This window comes from Falco cherrug, chromosome 6 (genome assembly GCF_023634085.1).
Source record: "Falco cherrug isolate bFalChe1 chromosome 6, bFalChe1.pri, whole genome shotgun sequence".
Classification (NCBI taxonomy): Eukaryota; Metazoa; Chordata; class Aves; order Falconiformes; family Falconidae; genus Falco; species Falco cherrug.
In genome coordinates this window covers 71,338,149-71,361,466 of record NC_073702.1, presented here as the reverse complement: position 1 = coordinate 71,361,466, position 23,318 = coordinate 71,338,149, and the positions used below count along the sequence as shown (strand labels likewise).

The window sequence follows — 23,318 nt, the reverse complement described above, 5'->3', positions numbered from 1 at the left end:
GGATAGTCACTCGGAATGGTCCAAAAAGTGTGCAAGCATTGTGCACGAGGTAAAGTACCTTTGATCACAGCCTGATTCACTTTAAGGTACTCTATACCTTAGTGCAATTAAGAGATTTTGGTCTGAAGCACCCCTAAGATGAGGAATTTGAACCTGAGTCTCCCCTAATCCCTCTGGCTGCTTCAATTGATGGACAGAGGTGAGGATTTTCTACAAAACTGAAATAGCTCAGAGTAAGACAGAGGGGGCACCTAAACTTTGGATGTGGGCTCTCTGTTCCCCAGGGGTTTGCTTTTCAGATACCAGATAGCAGGGTGTTGAAACAGGATTGGTGTGTTTTCAAAAATCAGTCAGAGCACAGCCCGGCTGCTGTTTCTAGCTCCTCCAGTTCTCTAGAATTTGGTCCACAAGACATGTGTCTTCCCACAACTCAGACACATGCTCTCTCAGATTGCTGCCTGGGCTGCCTTTGCCTGAATTGGCAAAGGGATTTCTTAAAAGTCCCCACAAATTAAATAATTTTGGTACCAATCAAAAATGCAGCATGCTTTCCCTATCTGCATATAACCCTTGTGGTCAGCATACTCGTATCTCAGCCTGGATAAAATCCTCCTCTGCTCTGCAGTATAACGAGAATTATTAACTCAAGCCTTTCTGGGCCTTTGCATAAAGCACAATATACCTTTTAAAGAGCATCTTCCCCTTCTCCAGTGACCAGGTAACCTCATGAGGCTGCCAGCCCAGTGCGGGACATGCTGGCAGAAAAGGTGGGCATGTCGCCGCAACTGGTTTCTAATTCAAAAGTCTGTGAGCAACCGGCTGGTCGCTCCCCAGCAGGACATCAGCCCATGCTGCTGGTTCCCTCTCAGTGCTCCTCTGCGGGAAAGAAGGTACATTCTGCCGCAGAACAAAGAGTTGCAACCCTTGAAGGAAGAAAACACCAAATCTGGACTTGGAAAGAATAGGTTTTGTTGAGAATTTTTGGAAGAAGTTTCAGCCTGAGAGATCAGCTCTGCTCCCTCAACTTTAGCTGTGTCATCCAGGGATGGGGAGACTAATGACCCTGGGAGCCAAAGCTGAGCCAGACTCTTCAGAGCTTCAGCGACTCTATGAGACATCAGGCCAGTGGTAGTGGGGGTCTCATACCTTCCACTTTCTTCCTCCTGAGGAGCTCAAAGCTGACAGCTGCATCCGTACTGCCAGGATGCGAATGCTGGAAGTCAACTGGTCGTGTTGGCAAGCTGGCAGAGGAGTGCCACAGGCCAGAATGGAGCAGGGGAAAAAATGTTTTCAAAAGAAGTTTTAAGAAGACGGACTCAATTACGGCAATCAGAATTCAAGCAAAATGGATTTCTGTTTTGGGGCAGGGCATGGCCTAGAAGGCCCTTCCATCGCGCATTTTTATTATTTCGTGCTCCTGTAAGAGCAGAGCTGTTAAGACCCAGCGACGCGGGGTCTGGCTTTTGTGTTACAGCGTTGAAAAGCAGAGTACGCTCGTCATGGCGTCACCAGAGGGCGGCAAATGCCCGCGTGTCTCTTCACCCCGGCGGCGCCGACCCGCGGAGCCCCTGCAGCCCCGGGCGCCTCCGGCCGGGCCGCTGCGTCCGCCCGTGGTGCGGCTGCCCCAGCTGCCTTCGCCGCCCGCCCGGTGCGGTGCCACACGGTAGACGCCGACCTAATTGTTCGCCCCACGGCCCCTGCAGACAGGATACAAGTCCAGTGCCAGGTGTTGAATTATTTTCCTGCGTGGTGGTATAGTGCATGGGAATTGTTGATAACGCTAACAATACAGCAAAGGAAAAGCGGGAGAGGAGGAGGACAATTAAGCAGCCTTTGAAAGCTCTGGGGACATGTAAAATACCCTCCCTCTATTCATGTGTCACCAGGTCCATGTTCTTAAGTATAGAAATGTGGGTGTCGTTACTAGGTGAATCTCTTACAGCCTGAAACCTTTCAGCAAGACCCGGTCTGTCTTGTGGTAACATTCACCCCACTGACAGCGCAGTGAAAGGTGATGTATCCCAGGAGGCTGTCAAGGTGGATCACCTTCCCAGGGAACAGCTACACATCCCCGCTATGTTGTGGCTGCACTGGGGGCTGAGTTAGGGTTGCTGGCCCAACGGGCTCTCAGTGAAGAGCCGGTGGGGTAAGAGGTGGGGAGTTGGGTGAAGGAGAAGTATTGTGGGAAAAGGAGACATAGGATGTAGGAGATCTGGGGTCAGGCCCTGAGTCCAGGCTTACTTCATGATATTAAGAAAGTCACTAGTCCTTCTTCACTCCTGAATGACTACAGGAAATACTCAGGTTTTTAGGGTTGAAACTGTATAGAGGGGTATAGCACCATACTGCACCATCTAGCACCCAGCCGTTCATGCAAAGATCTTGCCACCATCCCAGATGTTATTACATGGCAGCATCGTGTAGGTCTTTCAACAGAGTATTGAGGGTAGATTTACAGAAGAATAAAGGCCTGAGAACTTTTCCCCTGGGGCCCTGAGCCCCCCAGGGCTCAAGCTGAGCCTTTAGCCATGTTTCCAGACCCGCATGCAGCTCTTGCCAAGCTGGCTGTGCCACCAACCCTTCCCATAACACCCAGCTCTGGCACTGTCCAAAAGGCCACTGTGTCCCAGCAAGCTGAGGCGCCTCAAGCTCGCTGCGGTGATGACACTTTCCAGTTGTCCGGCATGCAAATCCCAGTGCAAATCACTGGCACTTCTGATTAGGAACTGTTTTGTCAGCTTTTGGCACCATCCCAGCAAAAGCGACACCAATTACTTGTGTCAGCTCCCCTCTGAAAGCAGGAGATGTATGAAATCTCACCCTGAGACCATCCATCACAGCTTGCAATGGGATTTGGGACCTGTCACCCTGATGGTGTATTGACTGAGTGTGGCTGCTTCCAGGACAGAGAGGTTACGGAGAGCATTATATCATCCCCAGCAAGGCATCACAGACTGAAACTGAAAAATGAGCCTTGGAGTCTCTTGACTTGGGTAAATGGTCCAATGAGAGCAACTGCAGTGAATTCAGGCAGCTCCTGGTTCATGTTTATCTGAGGAGTTTTAATAACCAATACCTGATTAAATGGAAAATGTTTGTTTTAAAGCAGCATGGGACCAGGCCTTATTTGTTTGTCTTAACATCAGCTTAGGTTGATGTTACAGTCTTTCCACCAGGCTATGTGGTGAGCTCTTGCTTTGCTCAAGGGCCTCTGGATTTTCCAAACAGTCCTTTTTTTTTTTTTTTCTTTTTCTTTTTTTCTGACTGGTAGCAGCTGGAGTTTTGTGCTGATATCAGGCTTTGTTTGCAGATGGGGTGGGAAATGGTGGGCACTCAACTTGGAAGACAGGAATTGGGGTTGTTTTGGGAAAGTCACATTGCACCCACGATTCCTTAGTGCCTTCTTGCAGTGTAATGGAAAGAGTGTTAAACATCTTGAGTTATTGTTGAAAGATCCTTATAGCAGCTAGTGATCAAACACAAAGTTACAGCAATGGCTCAGCAAGACCATGAGCTCTAGCTTGGTTGCAGCTGGGTTTACTGGGAAGCGTCCTGTACGCTGCTCACTTCTTATATGCTCTCCTAAAAACAACTAAACATTGCAGAGATGTGGTAAGGGCTAGAAGGACCTCTGGTCAGACCCTGGAATAAATGGTCCCTCAACAATTGCCATTACTGTTTGGTAAGACATGCCTGTTCCTGTTTTGCAGTGGTTGCTGCTTTCTATTTTTCCCCAAGATGAAATTTGCTGTGTGCATCATTATTACACAATACATTATATACATAATACATTATATGTATTAATGTATTAATAAATAATACTGTGTGGTGATCTTTCCCTTTGCATGTCACTGTCTACATGTGGCTGTAATCACCCCACAGCTCAAGTCAGCTCCGTCCTGAGCCTTATTCCTCACATTTTGTTGTCTGCAGCTCCACTTTTCTGCTGAAGGATCACCTTGGATGAGTGCAGGACACCTGCTATGGGCTATCCCCTTTCCTCTTTCTTCATAGCTTCATACTGGTACCATCTAGGGTGAGGATATGCAGATATCATCCACAGGTGCAGGAATGATTAGCACAACCCGTGTCCTGAGAAGTAAATCTAGAAACTCAGGTGAGAGAACAATAGTCTTCTACCTCCATTAGAAACTGGCCACCATCATCATGAAGCAGTGCCCAGGTAACTCACCTAACCTCACCAGCACCCACCTGCCAGCCCATCCAAATCCAAAGCAAGTAGAACTGCAGAGTTTGGGTGCTAGTAGGCAGAAACATGCTCCTTACGACTGCACTAGGTATTGAAGGAACACCCACATCCGCACTCACGCATTAAAACTATTGACAAACAAAAGCACACAGCAAAGCATTGAAGAGGGGAAGAATCAGAGCAGGAGGTGTGCTTACACAGCAGGTTAAAAGTGCATTTTCCCACTATTCAGAATATTTATTCTGATTGTTTTATTATTGCCCTTCGTCAAACCACCAGGAATAGATACTCTGTTAATGGAGGAGAACAGTAACATAATATTACAGCCTCTGAGGTCTCCATTTCCTCAGCACCATGGCCACATTTGGCCTGTAAAGTTTGAGCCTTCTCCTGCCCAAGGGGCAGGTTCAGCCTGTTGCAGTGATTATGGGATTTCTCAGTGTGTGCAGAGAACCACAGGGCGCTTCCTGTGTCCCAGCATGCAAGGGAGCCAGAAAATCTGTTTCTCCATCGGACAGATTCAAGGATTGCCCCAGATCCCGGTGCCAGCCAGAGCTGGAGTGACCCAGTCACACTCCATCCCAAAGCTCTGGGAGAAGCACTTCACACTCACCTCTCAGCGCTGACCTTCATCAAAAGCAGCTCTCCCTTGGGTGTGCCAGTGCTGAGCTGTCCTTCTCTGACAATTCGCTCACCCCGTTTCTTGCCACCCACCAGCTTTCCCCTCTTTCTTTGTCTTTTTGGGCCAGCTCACTCCCAGGTTATGCCATGGTCAGTACAACCTCTTTGGCTTTCTCAAGAGATGTATGTGGTCTCCATTGTGAGTGCAGAGTCTTTCTACTGGAGGACAAGAGTCCAGGAGAGGCATTTAGGCATCTCAAAGGCCACCTTTGCTCATCTGGGGACTGACTCTTGGCCACAGTCAAGCACAGATCCCAGCAAGAAAAGAGAAGAGGGATTCCCAAAGCAAAGTACTAAGATGCACTAAGGACACCAATAACGGTGGGGTATCTGCAGTTCTGCCCTTTCATAGCCAATGCAGATGTTGGCTGAGTCTGATAGACTGCTTGTCCTGCTTTCCCCAGCCTCACATGATGAGTCCACCTCCAAATCACAGGCAATTTCCCCCAAATGCAGAAGACCAATCTGCCACAGAGATCCCAGCTACCACCAGCCATCTAACCATCACTTTGCCAGCCAGCTAACTTCATGGAAGAACACTAAAGAACTCTAGCAGCATTTCTAGTCCAGTTGGGTTTCCCTGAATTATTCATTATTTTCAAAGGAAAATGAAAGTTTTGACCTGTGAAAATGCTGCAGTGACTATTGGCAGAACTGTTCGTTCATGGTAGGAAGGCATATAAGAAATTTTAAGCAAGGGGTGTGTGTTTTTCTACTTTGCCTTTTGCTTTAAGTATACCATGTACTCTTTCTTTGTGTTGGAAGTGCAGAATTAAATCCTAATTAAAGGCTGTAAAAAGGCAGTGAATCTGAGAGGCCAGAAACAGGGACATATTATTGCCCCTTTCATAGATCATGTGAGCGCTGTGGTGACATAATAAATAATCCACCCAAACTTTTTAGAGGTAAACCCCAGCAAATCATTAATAATGTCTCTGGCACCATATATCAAACTGAAGCCTTCCTCTTACAGCTGATCCCCAGCTATTCCCAGCTGCCTATTTGCCTTGCTGTGTACATTTCTACCTCCCTTTGCATCGCTCGCTCTTCTTGTCTTCCCTGCTACTGTATTTCTGTGCTTTGTCCACCTGCATTTGCTTCTGCAGTTCACTGAATGCTGGTGTGAATAACCCAAGAAAACACACATGACACTGTTTAAACCCATATTCTCAGGAGGTTTAAAACTTGCTCTGACAAGAAAAGACTGGCAGAAACTTTGTCAGGATAGGGAGCAGAACTGGATGATCATATAGTAGTCTCATTTATTTCTGGCACGCATGATTTATTTACGCTCTTGTCTGTAATGGTGAAGCATTTCACTCTATGCAATTTTTGCTGTCTAGTCACCCTCTCTCTCTCTTTTTTTTTAAATCTACTTAACCTGTTTCACTATATGTCTGTCTCTCAATGAGTCCAGTTCTGAAGGGCTGGGATACAATCTGTCATTACTCGTCACTTGTTCATGCTTATTGCAGGGAGTTGCTGGGCTTCTCTTTGGGGTTATCATAATTAGTATATCTGCATATCACTATTATGAAGTATCATGAATACAATAATAGGTATTCCTCCAACGATGCCTAAGTCCAGCTGCCTGATGGGTCTTCTGTCCCATGATGTGGGGTTTTATTTTACCTTTTTCTAGGCATTGAAGGAAGACTGGTCACGTAGAGAGGGACTGCAAACACAGGGATGGGGTGGTCTTGTGCTGGATTCCTCCATCTGGAAGATGCACTGCTAGCTGACAGGTCAAAATGAATCGCCTTTTCCTGAAGAAGGCAAGAACAACAAGGTACTCACCCCAGTGGCCAAATGTAATTTTTTATTTATTTATTTTTAATAGACCTGGGAGTTACGAATGCGGTTACGCCATTCCCGTTACAACACAATCCTCTGCCAGTGCTCTGGGCTGCACTAGCAAGCGAGGGCAAAATTTCTCACTCTGTGCGTTCTTGACTTCTCTGCCTCATGCTTAGGGCAGGATGCACTCACCCCACTTTACAGATATCTTCAGCTTGTGGGCACCTGAATGTAGGACACCTGCAGGTGTCCCCACATGAACTGGCTGTCTAAAAGTCTGTTATGGACAGCAAGGAGTGGTGGCTCAATCAGTTGCCCATGCATAGCTGTCTAGTGCCACTTGAGATGCTCTTTGGTATCTGAGCTACCCACATGCAGCTGGCAAACGTGGTCTGGTCAATGGAGTTTAGACAAATGTTCAGGAGAGGAAATGTCCATGTCTGCTTTGGGTTAAGCTCAGCAGCTCTCTGTGCTCTGCTGTCTGCACTAAATAGATCTCTTTTGACTATAGTGCCATCTCATTCCCACAGGGACATCTGCATTTAGATACCTATGATGTGGAACTGAGCCCCATTTACTTGCTCGCATTCCCACAAGCAGCATGAAGTGCCGTCTGAAGTGTCCCTCTCTGGCTCCCACCTCCTGCTCCAGAGGAGAATGTCTTGCAGAGATCCTGCATCCTGTCAACCCTGTGTGAATATTTCTGAGACCAAGAGGTGATTCATGGCACTGAAATCAAACCCTTTCTGTATCATGAGAAAGCATGTTTCGCATCATGTCCGTGACGAGACAGCTGCAATTTGTACACGTGGCAGTAAGTCAAGCCAAACTCATTCGTCTCTGATACATGCCATTGCAGCTTTGGGGGCTGAACGGGAGCCCAGAATGGAATTGAAATGGGAGGGCTGAACACATTTGTGGGTACAAGGCAATGATGAAATGTTGCCACAGCTCTCAAAGGAGCTAAACTGCAGAGATTTGTACAGTCCTGAGGGGACACACGTCCTTCCAGCTGGTAACGAAGAGGATTGTTTTGGTCTTTCCTTACTGTGTGCACATGTGGATGGGTGATTCTAGCAGAGCAACAGCATGGGGCTCCAAGAAGGCATGGTTAAGTTTCAGTTCAGCACCAATCAACCTTGCACATAGCATTCCCCAAACTGGGAAGCAATTTCTTAGCCTTCACATGAGATGTCAACTGCCTTTGTGGTGTCACTTCTATCTACTTCAGTGCTTAATCATCACAGGGAAGTCCAACCCACTGAATACCATGGGACTCTTGAGGACTTGCTGTAGAAATTTCTGTGGCCATCTGAGAAGGTAAGGAAACCTTTGGAACTGGCTTCCCACAGATGTAGTTGAGTCACCATCCCTGGAAGTCTTCAAGAGTTGTAGATGTAGTACTTAGGAACATGGTTTAGTGCTGGACTTGTCAGTGTTGTGTTTATGGTTGGACTCCATGATCTTAGAAGTCTTTTCCCACCTAAATGATTCTATGATACTATGAAAAATTTGAAGGAGATACCTGTGTTCAGAAAAATATGTAGGGTCCCAAGTCCTACCAACTTCTGTGTGACAGCCTCCTACATGTGTTTCTGAGTGTAGCTGTAGAGCTACCTGGCTACGGAAAAGCTTGTAATTTCAGATACTCCCTTTATTTTCAGTGGAAAGCTATCACTGATGCCCAGCATACCCATCTCAAAGACCATCATAAGCTCAGAACTGTAATTTCCACCCAGCTAAGACTTAGCCCATTCTACTTAATGTCTATCCACAGTAACCAGAAAAAGGGTCAAGAAGTAAACTTAGCACTTCCACCACAAAAATGTGGGTCCTGCCTAGTTCTGCTAAGCGAGTTGCTTCTGCATCACGGATGAGGAGTATTAGTGGGTTCAGCTTTTCAAAAAAAATGTTATTCTGGATTCATAGAATCATAGAATGATTTGGGTTGGAGGGGACCTTAAAGATCATCTAGTCCAACCCTACTACCATGGGCAGGGACACCTTCCACTAGACCAGGTGGCTCCAAGCCCCGTCCAACCTGGCTTTGAATATTTCCAGGCATGGGGCATGTACCACCTCTCTGGGCAACCTGTTCCAGTGCCTCACCACTCTCACAGTAAAGATTGTCTTCCTAATATCTAACCTAAACTTTCCCTCTTTCAGTTTAAAGCCTTTGCCCCTTGTCCTATCACTATGTGCCCTTGCCCAACGCCCCTCCCCAGCTTTCTTGCCGGCCCCTTTAGGCACTGGCAGGTGCTCTAAGGTCTCCTCAGAGCCTTCTCTTCCCCAGGCTGAGCCACCCCAGCTCTCTCCCAGACTCTGATCATCTCCATGGCCTCCTCTGGACCTGCTCCAACAGGTCCATGTCCTTCTGTGCTGGGGACCCCAGAGCCAGATGCAGCACTGCAGGGGGGTCTCACCAGAGCGGAGCAGAGGGGCAGAGCTCACTCCCCTGATCTGCTGGCCATGCTGATGGGGATGCAGCCCAGGGTACGGTTGGCTTACTGGGCTGCAAGCACACATTGCTGGGTCAGGTTGAACTTCTCATATACCAACACTCCCAAGTCCTTCTCCTCAGGGTTGCTCTCAATCCATTCTCTTCCCAGCCTGTATTGATACTGGGGGCTGCCCTGACCCACATGCAGGACCTTGCACTTGGCCTTGCTGAACTTGATGAGGTTCACACAGGCCCACCTCTCAAGCCTGTCAAGATCCCTATGGGTGGCATCCCTTCCCTCCAGCTTGCTGACTGCACCATGCAGCTTGGTGTCATCAGCAAACTTGCTGAGGGTGTGCTCCATCCCAATGTACATGTTGCCAACAAAGATACTGAAAGGCACTGGTCCCAGTACATACCCCTGAAGGATGCCACTCATCACTGGTCTCCACTTGAACATCAAGCCATTGACTGCAACTCTTTGAGTGCGACCACCCAATCAATTCCTTGTCCATCAAGTGGTCCATCTCTCAAATCCATGTCTTTCCAGTGTAGAGACAAAAATGCGGGGCAGGACAGTGTCAAATGCTTTGCACAAGTCCAGGTAGACCACGTCAGCCACTCTTCCCTGATCAGTCAATGCTAAACTCATTCTCTGAGCTTAGCAAGTGCTTTGTGCTATCCATCTTTCTTAGGGTTTCACAGTGCTGCAAACCTTTAGAGTAGTTGATTTCCATAAGCAAGAGCTATTTGCTAAGAAGACCTTGCAATAGAGATTTTGAAACTCATGTGTGGTGGTCTATGGGGGTGTCAAAGGTAGTAGCACCTAAATGTTACCCTAAGTTTCTGGATGCCTCATCTTACTATTATGGAGAATGTCCATCTGACTTGCCATCCCCACTCATACATGCTGTATCTACCCATGCTCACAACTAGCTTGGAAACTGTCAGCAGGCACATCTCCTTCTTTGGGTGGTAACTGCCTGAACATCCCATTTTCAATTGCGTTGAGTAGCCTATGTTTGTAGCATGGGTTGCAGAAGGAAACATAGCATGTCTGTATTGAGTTGGGAAATCCTGGCAAAAAGTCCTGTTATGTGTAAGCGTGCCACTGATGCCAGCATGATACTGGCTGCAATTCAGATGGAAATTGGATCTTCCTTTCTGCTAGCACTGAAACAACCCCAGATCAAACTAATTCTGTATTACCTTTGTCTCCTAATGTCTCTCAGCAAAAATCTTTGTGTTTCTTTTATGTTTTCTAGGGAGGAGAAGTTACCTCCTGGGGTGCTATTGTCAGGATGTTGCATGTTTTGTAGCTAGGCTAATTGAAAAAAATTATGTGTTCTTAAAGTTATAAAAAAGCTTCAAGCAGAGATCACATCAATTGTCTGTTCCACCTGCTCCTAATAATATTTAACAAGCTTATGTCTTGGACAGTGAATTTTTAATGCCCAAATGATAGTGTCCTCTCTGCAAACTCTTTTGCAACCTCACCAATTTCCTTATGACAATTTTGACTCCAGTATTCAAGCTGCATTACTGGTGCAGCCTGAGCCCACCCACTTCTGAACTTGTGGTGGTATAAGTCAAAGGAGACAGTAGCAGTCATTAGGGATAAAAAGGGACAAAGACTGCGTGCCTCAATTTCTCATATTGACTCATCAGTAAGAAATCTAGAAAGCTTTTGGCTTCACACTGGATAAAAGTACATAAATGGCTGGGAACCATTACTCACATCAAAATTTGCATCTGTGTAGTTCATATCTAAGTGTTGTTTTGCTTTTTTTTTTTTTTTTTTAATGTATTTACTTGTTTTGGTATGCTATCCTTTAGGAGTCCACCTTCTGTCCTTGAGCTTTCTTCCTGTGCATTTAATTTCTTATAAGTTTGCAGCCACCTAGCCCTGGATGTGTTAGACACTCTTTATTGCCATCAGTCCAGTCCTCACAGCATATATACTTCCCTGTTTCTGGACGTGTTTGGAGCTGCCCAAGTCTTAACAGTGATGATCAGTGAGGATCTTACTCACCTCTAAACCCCGTTGGGATTCACCAGCTAAGCATGTCCTTACCTGCTTAGCTTTGGGGATTGATCCAGTGGGTGTATTCAGAAGATGCCAACCTGTTCCTTGCACAGCAGGAGGAAGTAATCTCTTGCCTGTTTAGTGGTTAGACCCTCTCTCCTAACTTTCAGGAGGTCCTTGTTCTAATAGCTCCGTATGGAGCTTGAACCTACATCTCCCATGTCATAGGAAAGGGCACACTAATCCATAGGTACCCTGATACTCCTCACTATTTCTCTTCCATTAAACTACCCGATGGTGTATAGCAATGATTGCATAGCTCAGCAGTAAGTGCATTGCCCTGAAAGACCATGTTCTCCCCATGGACACGTTATGCAAACCAAAACAGCTTCCAGATGGGAGATCTTGAGACCACTCAAGATTTTAGTTCCCTACTAATGCCCCTCACAGAAAGACACTGGTGGGACTTGAGAAAGCATTTCTGTGTCCATTTTTGCTGACTGTGTTGTGGGCATAGCCTGTTCTGAGGACCCTGACCAAGGCCAATGAGTACGATGACTGGAGAAATACTGGCTTGTGGACACGGTATTTCTTGGTGTGACCAGAGTTTGGGTGACTGTACATGATCAACAACAGAAGGGCAGGTACCTGCAGAGTTAGCTAGACAGCTGTAAGTGCTAAGGGAAGAGCTGTGGTTTAAGCAGAGTGCCTAAATGTCTTTGCCTGGAAAGGCAGTGCTGTTATCTCCAAGCTCCCCTACGGGTTTGTACAACCCATGCTGGAGGAAAGTGGGGTTTGCTCTCTCCATGGATGATCCACACAAAAGAGTAAGAAGCTATTACCAGACCCAGGTGGTGGAGTTGTCTCTTAAGGTCCTGAGTGTCAAGACACTGTAAAATGTCTTCCCATCTTAGCATCCACTGCAGATGTAACTAGTATAGGCCTGAATTCCAATTCTTGATTATTAATGCTGCTAATCCAAATCCATCCATTTTATTTTCTGCAAGCTGGTCTGCTCCAACATGGCCGTCTGCACCAAAAGCAGAATTGTCTGAACCACTCCTGATTTGGAAAAGAGACTCTAAGACACCTGTACTGGCTCACGTATCCAGAACCCTGTTTTGGGGATGGATGCTCTGTTCCTTCTCTTTTCCTTGGTGGCTGTGGGACATGGGATCTCCCAGCTCCCCTTGATGCCTTCCCTGCCACCCTGGCAGGGAACAGCCTTAAGCTCAAGAGGGATGTTGGGTTCCTGTCATCATGCTGGGAAAAGTTTGGTCTCCAAGTCTCCACCAGGATCACCAGACAAGAAGAGATAGGGAGGAGCAACAGGAAAGTGAGGGGGGTGGGGGTGGGGGGGGGTGTAGGAGGACTCAGCTTTTTCTCATCTTCTGTTCTTCCTCTCCAGCAGCAGCACTCCCACACGTGATGTGAATCTAGGGTGCGGCCAGAGATGCACAATCCTCTTTCCTTGCTCAAGGGATGTCACAGGAAGGTGAAACCTGATGAGATTAGATGAGGTACCTCACTGTGACTGGCTGGCAGCCTCAAAAGACATCTGATGTAACTAAATCCTTGCAGTTCAGTGTAGGCAACAGCCGTGGGAGATAAAGCTCTCACAGAGTGGTTGTATCTTCCTCCCCATGTTCTCCCTCCTCCTGGCATACATTGCTGTTGCAGACTGATTTTGCCAAGAGTTGCTGTCCTGACTAGCTTGGTCTCATCCCTGTAGTTCTCGTATTTATTAAATGCATCACCAGGGCTGTGGCTTGGAAAACTGTTACTCCATGAGTAACTTCCAAAATGTTACTCCTTTGTTGTGGATCTGTCTTCTTGGGATGGGATTTTTAGGTGTGCAATATGCTACCAAGTCTCAATGAAGTTTTCACAGAATCACAGATTAGTTGGGGTTGGCAGGGGCCCCTGGAGCCCATCCAACCCACCCCCTGCTCAAGCAGGCTCTCCTACAGCAGCTGCGCAGGATCGCATCCAGGCGGGCTCTGGACGTCCCCAGAGAAGGAGACTGCACAGCCTCTCTGGGCAGCTTGTCCCTGTGCTCCGTCACCCTCAAAGTAAAAAGGTTCTTCCTCATATTCAGGTGGAAGCCTCATATTCAGGTGGAAAATGTATTTCCTCACCTCTGGGGCAAGCATTATGTCTCTGTCCTCAGGGAACTCCTTAGTGTCCTTCTGTTTTTACTTTCCAGGTTTCTTAAGAAGCCGAAAAATATACAGCATGTTAGGAGTGACGCATATTTGCTTTCAAGGTTAGGTTTGGGGCAAGGTGGGAGACTGGGGAAGAGATCAAGACTCCTGTGATAAAATATAATCTGAGCTTTTCAGAAACACAAGGATGCTTTTATGAACAGGAAACCCCTTTTTCTTCAAATCATTGTAGATTTTAATGTGGAATCTCTATTCTCTTTGCTTCATCATCTGACTGACTTGGAGGTTTAGCAGTCCAAATCAACCTCACATGTCTAACGGCACCACAAAGAAGAGGCGAAGCCCTAACACTCTCCAGTCCATGCCATGGTTGGTGCATCATGGAGCCCACAAGGTGAGAGAGCTGGCAGGGTGGGTGTCCTTCCCCGGGACAACTCGGTGCATGAAGCCCTGCAGGGATTGCAGTGCTGGGCTGCCGCTGCCTCCGTGATGACTGACAGAGAGGTCTGATGAATTGTGCCTGACGCATGGAGGCATCCAAGGGAGAGACTGCAGCAGAGGACAGGCAGGCAAGTGGGAGCCTGACCTGGCTGCATCCTTTGCCTGCTCCTTAACAGGCGTGAGTCCTCCCACCTGGTGACGCTCTCAAGGGCAGGGTTGGTCCCTTGTACTTCAGTAAAGTTTCTGCTCTGGATGACCTGGGGGAAAATTGATGCTTGAAAGAGAAATACAGAAATTCTAATGTTTAGCAACCAGCAAATTATTCTCCAAATGCTTCAGTGTACAACAAAGATATTTTTGCATATTCCAGAGATAGAGCCATGTAATTCATGAAGCTTAACATGGAATTAGCCTTGAGTGGTGGTGGTTGCTGTCATGGACAGGAGAGGCACTGCTTCAAGATAGCACTGCAGTGGGAAGATAAGAGATGCTGTTTATCAAGCACGAGTCCTAGAGCTGTAAGTCTTCTCTGTACCTTGGCACAAGGCATCAGGACTGCCAGAACAGGAGCCAAACTCACCGTTATGCTAAGACAGCCCTGCCACCTGGGACCGTGGAGAATTCCCAGATCAGGGACCAGCAAAGGGGGAGGGTTTTTGTACTGTGACAGACTAATTAGGCATCACAGCAAAGCATTTCCATCCGCTTAGGAAGCACTGTCCTGACCTTGCTCCTACGCCTACTCCCTGTCGTTCACAGGGCTGAAAGAGCCTCACTCAGCTTTTTTAAAACTGGAAAGGAGCTCAAGCACCATCCTTTATGCAAGAGCTGAAAGGTTAACACATGTCACTTTTGTCGGCCAGGACTTTGCAATAGGCTAAGGAGGAGCCAGCCCTTTTTACTGAGGAAAAAGAAAAACAAGCCTGCCACAGCCTGCCCTTTCAACCCTCATGGTGCTACCCCACTTTCACACCACAGGGCTTAGAATAAATACATTTTCTCTGAGCAGGGTTGTGTCCTCTCAGTTGCAGCAAAGACAAAAAGCAATTATTTTCTGTGCAGCACAAAAACCGTGCAGGTTGCTTTTAAGGTTTTCGTGTGGATTGCCGGGACAAGCAAGCATCAGGCTCCTGAAATTAGAAAGGTCAGCAGGGATGCTTCCTGTTGAAGTTGCACAAACCCTGGTGCTCAGCTAAGAGGGCATGGAGTTAAAATTAGAAGTGGCTGCAGGGTTACAGAGATTGCTCCTTCAGCCTGACGTGGTGATGGGGTCTGCAGCTTAGGGGCATGAGAAAATAAGCATCTCCATCCTGAATATGTTCCAGAGAATCACAGAAAATACCACTCCTTCTGTCTCAGACACAAGGTTTGGGATATCAGGAATTCCTCCCTCAATAATCCCTTTCTTTCCCTGGCATATAGAGGGCATGTACACACCCAGCTGTCCTCACCAAAATTATAAGGACCAAAATAAGTAGGGAATCCCCAGCTGAGTTGTTTCCCAGAAAGACTGCTGTATGGACATAGCTCAGAAGATGTCTTGGTGTTTGGCACTTTTCTGGGATACATAAGACTTAATAATTCACGATTCAGAAGCCCAGAATCTGAGCCCCCTTCTCTGCCGAGAATGCCCTGTGTCTCTTTCTGGGGATGTTTATTCACCAAAAGCAGGACAGCTCCAACAGAAGAAATGGAGAGAGATCCCACAGTCCCAAACAGGCTGTGTTTGCTTCAGACCTTCTTAGATACCCTCCCCCAGTTGTTTATCTTCCATGTACTCAAGGTACCTAACTTGGAGGAGGGTAGATTGCAGGGACTGGCTACTGCCAAGGACGTGATGTGTGGTTGTATGCAAGACCCACTGCAACAGTTTACACCGGTGTTGCATATTCCTTATCCCATGTCCTAACCACAGCCATTCCTCCTGCATCAATGAGGATGTACCTCTCTGGATGAGTAGTGGGACTGATGGACTTACCCTCAAGGTCTGTCTCGTTGCAGAAAAGTAGTGTTGCAATTTTGGAGCAAAACACTGCAAATCCCAAATGCCAAATTTTGTAGCTTGATGTATGCATGGATTTGAGTTTTTACATCCCATTCCTAACCTCGTGTTAGGAGGAGCACTTATTCCTGACACCTGCCAAGGAGCCACCAAGTGCAAGTTCTCCACCTTCAAATTAAAGAAAAGAGGGAACTTGCAGGGCATACACACAGCCAGTTTGGAAACTCTTCCTGCCCTCCAGAACAAAGACCACTGGAGGAGCCTGAGGTCCAGAAATAACAACAATCCACCCTTTCTTGTAAGGCAGCTGGGATTTCAAATGTCTGGGGCTAAATACGGTGCTGGGCCAGCAAGGATCCATCAGGAAAGAGGGTTATTTCTCTCTGTTAATGAGAGGAGTGTCTGCTTGTACACATCTGTAAAGACCTCAGCTTTGGAAAGCACGTTTCTTTCATTTTGATGGTTTACACTCCCATTTTCACCATGTTCTTCATCTTTCACTGAATATTTCCTATCTAGAAAACAAACAATCAAACAAAACCAACATATATAAAGAAGCAATTTGTCTGGCTGGTAAAAAAACAAACAAACAAAAAAAACCAAACCAAAAACAAAACCCAAAAACCCCAAAAAACAACCACCCAAAAGATAAACAGAGATGCACAGCCAAACATGCCATACAGCTATGCACAGCCAAGCACGCTGTACAGCTGTGCAAGTCTCTTGTTGCTTCTCCTCCCTCCTCCTCGGCTCTGCTGAAAGACAGCAGCTGTAATCCCCTCCAGGTGTTGACAAGCATTATCTTTCCAGCCGGTAGAAACGTGACAGCTCTGGAGCTGGCTGGTAACACGTGTTCCCGTGCTGTAAGAGGGAGAGGGAAGCTGCAAGATCGAACACGCATGTGAGTCATACCAGCCAAGGGGAAATGTAAACTTTGGAAGCGGTGCAAGTGTGAGAGATGTAACTGCAAGGGATCCTTTTCGGCGGCGTGCTCCATTCACAGATGCACTGAGTGATCCCAGGAGAAGCTGATGGAGGTAAGAAGTACCTACTTCAGCAATGTCTGTCTCCTGGATTGACACTGCAGCTGGTACCCAGCCCCTCTGAATAGGCCTTGTGAGCAGGCTGTATGGGTGCTGAGCCCACGCTGCCCCGGGGCGGACAGGCACAGATGTGGGTCACTGCCCAAACAGGGACAGTGGCAAACACAGACATGCATGGGACAGGTCTCATGGGGAGGAGCTCCAGTGACCAGTTTTCACAGTTTGATGATTGCATTTTTGTGTTTTATTTCACTTCTTTCTTCTGGCTGGTGCTACAAGTGGGGAACTTGCTGGCTGAACACAGATAGGGTGTGATGTCGAGTATGCACAGGAGGCTTTAAAATGAGGAAAGTCAACAGCTGGAAGAGAAATCCTGGGAAATGTTCACCCTTCTTCTACTAACCTGTTAGGTTCCAGCAGTAGCTTTCAACAATAGCAGAGAAGGGTGATCTTGAAGTCAACAAGCACTTTTAAAACTTCCATGGAATGACCGGCTTGAGCTGCTGCCTGGCAATCTGTAAGTCACCACTGCAAGCACTGTAAAATGCTTTTGGGTAGCTACACCAGGATCAGGTCTTCCCACATGAGACATCTCCATCTGGGCAACTTGTCTAGACTCCTCGAGCACTCAGCAGAGAGAAACAGGCCTGCCGAGAGTGCAGTTCATCTCCTCCTAACATAGTTGTCTACAGCAGATGAATCATGCTCTTCTCTGCCTCTCTCTCCCCGCTGCTCATAATGGGAGTCTGGATGCAGGCTCAGAGGGAGTCATCTTCACCAGAAATATTTAAAGTTAAGTCAATGCATACCATTTCCAGCGTATGTCTGATGCCAAGATCAGAGCTATCACTACCCGGCTCAGTGCCTTTCTGAATCCTGCAAGAATTGATGTGTCAGAAAGCAACATTTCACTTTGCTCCCTATGAAACCAAAATTCTTCTACACATGGCTCTGTACCTGCCAGTCACTGCTGACATGGAGAGACGCGGGCTGCAGGGCCACCAAGCAGCCATGCTGGGCCAGCTGTTCTGCTGCAGACACTGACAGGCACTGAATAACAGGCTCCTTTCAGTGGCAAACACTTTTTCCCTGGCATCTAGAAGAGCTCCTTGGCAGGCAACAGTGAATAAAGGTGCTGTAGCCTTCACCTGATGTCCCTAGGCTGGGTTTAGAACCAAGCATCCTGGTGGTACCTGGCCAACTTCCGAGCTGCAGGGGCAGTCACAGCTTGCATTCAAACATTAGCTCAAAGTGCCCAAGTTAGGATGCTGCGGTCCATGGGCTTTACCCCTCCAGATGACAGTTCTGTGTCACACTGAATAATTGCTGGGAGACCCTGTCTTCACATTGCCTGGAGCAAAATCCCGACACACATGGCTAGAGTTAGTGGTATCAATCCAATCCAGCGCTAACTTTCCCCTTGGTGCTTTCCCTTAATTATAGATCAATGGATGTAACAATATATTTTACATTATTCACACTGGACACCTTAAAAAGTGTTTTGCCATTGGCTTGTGGAAACCTTGGAAAGGTTTAATATAGAGTCAGAATACTGATGTCATGGGACATCACCATGGAATGGGAAAATTGCCCTGCAGTAGCACTGTTTCTTTCTGACCCAGAGAGTAAATTCCAGAGGGATCGGTGATGCTGTGTTTGTGCTGTCTTTAACCACGAGCATAAGCTCTGACAAGGAGGATTCAGTAGGACTATCAAGTCATTTGAATGTTGGATGCTTGAAGGCGTTTGCAATCAAATCCAGCTCATATAAGCAATGTTCACTTAAGTGCAAAGCCAGGCACCAAGCTCATGCATGACAATTTCTGATTGAATCTTCAAATACCACCCTAAAGGTGACCAGAAGCTACAGGACTGGCCCTTCGAGTAGGTATAGTGTTCATCATGTACTCCAGATATGGGAATTAATATTGAGGTACTAGGAAATGAGTGAGTATTGCTGTGTCAGGGGAGAGTAAGTTTTCATTTGCCTGTTGTGCTCGTTTGGGCTGGGGTAGAGTTGATTTTCTTCATGATGGCTAGTATGGGGCTATGGTTTGGATTTGTACTGCAAACAGTGTTGACCACACAGAGATGGTTTAGTTATTGCTGAGCAGTGCCTACACAGAGCCAAGGCCTTTTCTGCTCCTCACCCCACCCCACCAGTGAGCAGGCTGGGGGTGGGGTATAACAGGAGGGGAAACAGCCAGGACAGTTGACCCCAGCTGACCAGAGGGACATCCCATACTGTACGGCATCATGCTCAGCAATAAAAGCTGGAGGCAGAAGAAGGAAGGAGGGGGCGTTTGGAGTGATGGCATTTATCTTCCCAAGTAACCATTACACGTGATGGAGCCCTGCTTTCCTGGAGATGACAGAACACCTGCCTGCCCATAGCAGGTGAATGGATACCTTGTTTTCCTTTGCTTGCACGCACAGCCTTTGCTTCACCTATTAAACTGCCTTTATCTCAGCCTACGAGTTTTCTCACCTTTACCGTTCCGATTCTCTCCCCCATCCCACCAGGGAGGCTGTGTGGGGATCAGTTGCCAGTTGGGGTTAAACCATGACAGTCTTTTTTTTGGCACCCAAAGTAGGGTTCAAAGGGTTCAAGATAACAGCAGGTTTGGCTGGAATGTGCTAGCTCGAATTTATAGCTGTTATTGCTGTTTAGCTATTAATCGGTGGGCTCCTGTGCTTGCCCTTGGGGCTTGCTTGTCTCACTGCATATTAGAGTCTGGCTCGTTAGTGGCTGTTTTTTGCTTTTGCTGTTTACTGTACCGCTGCGCTTCTTACCATTTTACTCTGCTGTGCCTGGGAGCATTTTGATAACAGCAGTGGCGATGTGCCTGGGCTGGCTGATGGCCAGGGCATCATTGCTGCTCTTTCTGTGCTGCTGTACTGGACAGACTGGAGCTCCAGTGTGAACTTGAGACAAGGGGGACTGTGACCTGTGGATGAGTCCATGTGGGAGCAGGACACCCTGAAGTATCTGTGGCTGTGGGTAAGCCTACCCCAGAACAGGTACATCCTGAAGCATCTGTGTCCGTGGTTATGTCTGTTCCACAGCAGGTAGACCTCTGAAGGGAATATGGCCCAAGGACAAGTCCACACTGACAAAGATTCTGTGGCTGTAGATAAGTCCTTGCTGCCACAGGTACACCCTAAAGCATCAGTGGATGTACACAAAGTCATGCTGGAGCACCTCCAAGTGTGTGGCCATGGATAAGCCCATGACAGAGCAGGTACAACTCTGGAGGGACTGAAGCCAGGAGAAAGGCCATATTGGAGCAGCTTTATTTCTGAAGGGACTGTGGCTGTGAGTTAGGCCACGTTAGAGCAGGTCTATCTCTGAAGGCATTGTGGCCCATGGATAAGGCCACGTAGGAACAGGTGCACCTCAGAGCAATTGTGGCTGTGGATAGGACTATGCTGCAGCAAGTATACCCCTGGAAAGACTGTGGCTCATGGCTGAGGCTCCATCTGGACCAGGTAAAACCCTAAGGGACTGCAGTTTGTGGGTAAGTCCAAGCTGGAGCAGGGGCAAAGGGAGGATTTCATTGCAATGTTAAACCCTATGATCTGGTCCAAAGAGACTGGGGTGGAGATTGCAATGGAAATACCTTTGGTTTGTTGTAACCTGGAACTTGGGTTGCGCGTTAGGGGAATTACCATAGCAGAAACCCCTTGTTGCTAGACAGACTAGGAGCAAGGTGAGGAGTGCATTGCAATGTTACACCCTATAACCTGGCTTAAAGGGACCAGGTGTGGAGATTATAATGGAAATACCTTTAAACTGTTGTAACCCATGATTTGACTTGTGTGTTATAGGAATTACTACAGCAGGAACCACCTGAACCAGTGGAGGACAAGACTTAAAGAAGGTGCAAGTGCAGCAGTAACCCACCTGAGCTGCCTGTGGTGCCCAGTAACTCCACACAACACACCATCTCTCCTGTCCTGAGTCACCACCATAACAGATGGACTCCAAAGTCATGGACTAGATGAACTCAATGGACAACTGGTGGACATTTGTGGACATTTATGGACATTTACAGCCATTTCACAGGGGTGGTCCATAGATTAAGAGAATGATTAAGAGAATGATACCTTTGTACTGTACTAAAGGATGGAAGGGGTGGTGGTGGTTAATGAGGATGTATTGGATAGTATGGAACATGAGCATGATATAAATGGTATGGAATAAGTAGAGTAAGTGGTGCAGAGTGTGCTGGTTTCGGCTGGGGTAGAGCTAGTTTTCTTCATAATAGTACGGGGCTATGGTTTGGGTTTGTGCTGCAGTGTTGATCTCACACAGAGATGGTTTAGTTATTGCTGAGCAGTGCCTACACAGGGCCAAGGTCTTTTCTGTTCCTCACCGTGCTCCACCAGTGAGCAGGCTGAGGGAGCATAAGAAGTCAGGAGGGAAAACAGCTGGGACAACTGACCCCAAATGACCAAACCAACATCCCATACCATACAACGTCACGCTCACCATAGAAAGCTGGGGGAAGAAGGAAGAAGGGGGCGATGTTTGGAGTGATGGCATTTATCTTCCCAAGTAACCATTACACGTGATGGAGCCCTGCTTTCCTGGAGATGACAGAACACCTGCCTGCTGATGGGAAGTAGTGAATGAATTCCTCTTTTTCCTTTGCTTGCACGCACAGCCTTTGCTTCACCTATTAAACTGCCTTTATCTCAGCCTATGAGTTTTCTCACCTTTACTCTTCCAATTCTCTCCCCCATCCCACCAGGGAGGAGTGAGCAGGTGGCTGGGCGGGGCTGAGCTGCCAGCTGGGGTTAAACCACAACATCTGTACTTCAAAACTGATTGATCTTCACTAATTAGTTTTAACCTTGTACTTCAGTTTCTTGAGGTAGGTTTTTACACAATTTCAGGGATAGATTTGGTTTTTTTGACATCCACGGCAAATCCAGTTTAAGATGCCCTAGACCATCCCTGACATTTACAAGGAGCTTGTTACGTGACTCTGGACTTACAGGAGATCTGCACCACTTTAGACCAACACTGGAGCATGATATTGGATTCCCTAGGCCTTCCCAACTGGCAATAAACATCTATGTTTAAACTTCATAGACTCTTTAGATGTCTGATGCTTGTGATCTTAGATATGGAAGTGTCCACAGAAAATCCATGGAACTGAGACTACCAGATGAGAAAAGATAAACTTTGGGACAGTCAGGGTTCGGCTGAGTTGCGCCCAGACAGAGGTATAGTTCTGCCTGAGATGTCCTAGGAAACCTAAGGCATCCACATGGAACTAGCAGGTAGGGTTGCCTTTCTTCTTGGAAAGGGCCAGAACTTAACTTCTGTGTATTGAGGATGGTGTGGCTCTCTGGGATTCCCTGGAGGATCTCAGAGGGCACTGTAAGCCTTTGTGAGGGCAGCTCAGTGGAGACCTAGCTCTCCACTGACTGCTCCACATAAACCCCTATTTCTTAGGCACCTATAACGAAGTATGCACCTCTGGAGCTGAACCCAGTTCTTAATTTGAGTGAAATGAATCTTACCTCTGGAAATCAATTGGTTGGCTATGTGTTTAAGAAGCTGGATATTAAAATGATAACAGTATTAATGAATTAATTTAAAATATTGATTATTTCCACATGTCTGCATACACTTTCACAAACCTGGCACAATACTACACACGTACTTTTCCACCGTACAATTTAAGGCATTTTGTTTTCACCCTCTCTTCGTTTTTTGCTGTTTTATTCTCCCTGCAAATATTGATAAAATGGACCATTTCCCAAAGAGATATGCACATGTATGCAGCTGAGGTATGGTCAAACTTCTCCTGGTATTAGTTGGGCATTTATTCAGAAATTAATACATTGCCCCAGGGGAAAAGAAAAAAAATACATGTAATCTGGTAGAAAACAGTTGTTAAATGAAGTTAGCAGTTCTATCATGATTTGTAAAGTCCACCCTCTTCAGTAAATGACTGAGCCTCTTCCAGCTGTTTGCTGCAGTGCAAATACCCAATCCTTTTCAATGTTGAAGGTAAAATTTATTTAAATTTTATTGGTTGTCTGCAAGGGCGAGGCACTGAGCAATTGCAAATCCTATTAGCTTCAGAACAGAGCCTCGTATGAAATTGTCTGAGGGATCCCAGATGATTGTAAAGTGTTTAGATACCATCACTGGCATAGTAAAGGTAATCACAAGGAACTGAACTCTACTCGTTTCTAATTTGGTCCATATTGCATCCAACCATTTCTCAGATACCTAACAGGTGAACTAACCCATCCTTTCTGTCTACTGCTACATGATCACATACTACAGTGATGAGAACAGTAGAAACCGATGGGTAGTATGGAAGAGATCTACTGGAATGACCTGTCTCAGTGTTGAGGATTTCTGGTGAAGTGAGGAATGGCCTCAACTTCTACTAAAGAAAAAAACAGAGAAAGTGGGGAAAGACTTTGATATCTCAGGACCTTTTCCTGGGTACAGAGAAAGTGGGGTAGGGTAGGGTAGGGTAGGGTAGG

The 23,318-nt window shown here is 46.9% G+C and overlaps 1 long non-coding RNA gene across 1 annotated transcript in view; it reads left to right on the top strand.

Moving 5' to 3' along the window:
* LOC114017043 (uncharacterized) overlaps window positions 1–23,318 on the top strand; it is a 49,032-nt gene that overhangs the window by 25,577 nt on the left and 137 nt on the right. The window contains exons 2-5 of the long non-coding RNA XR_008732997.1: window positions 6,534–6,680; window positions 7,219–7,502; window positions 7,936–8,008; window positions 13,605–23,313. This is a non-coding gene — a long non-coding RNA (uncharacterized LOC114017043). The remainder of the gene's footprint in view (window positions 1–6,533; window positions 6,681–7,218; window positions 7,503–7,935; window positions 8,009–13,604; window positions 23,314–23,318) is intronic.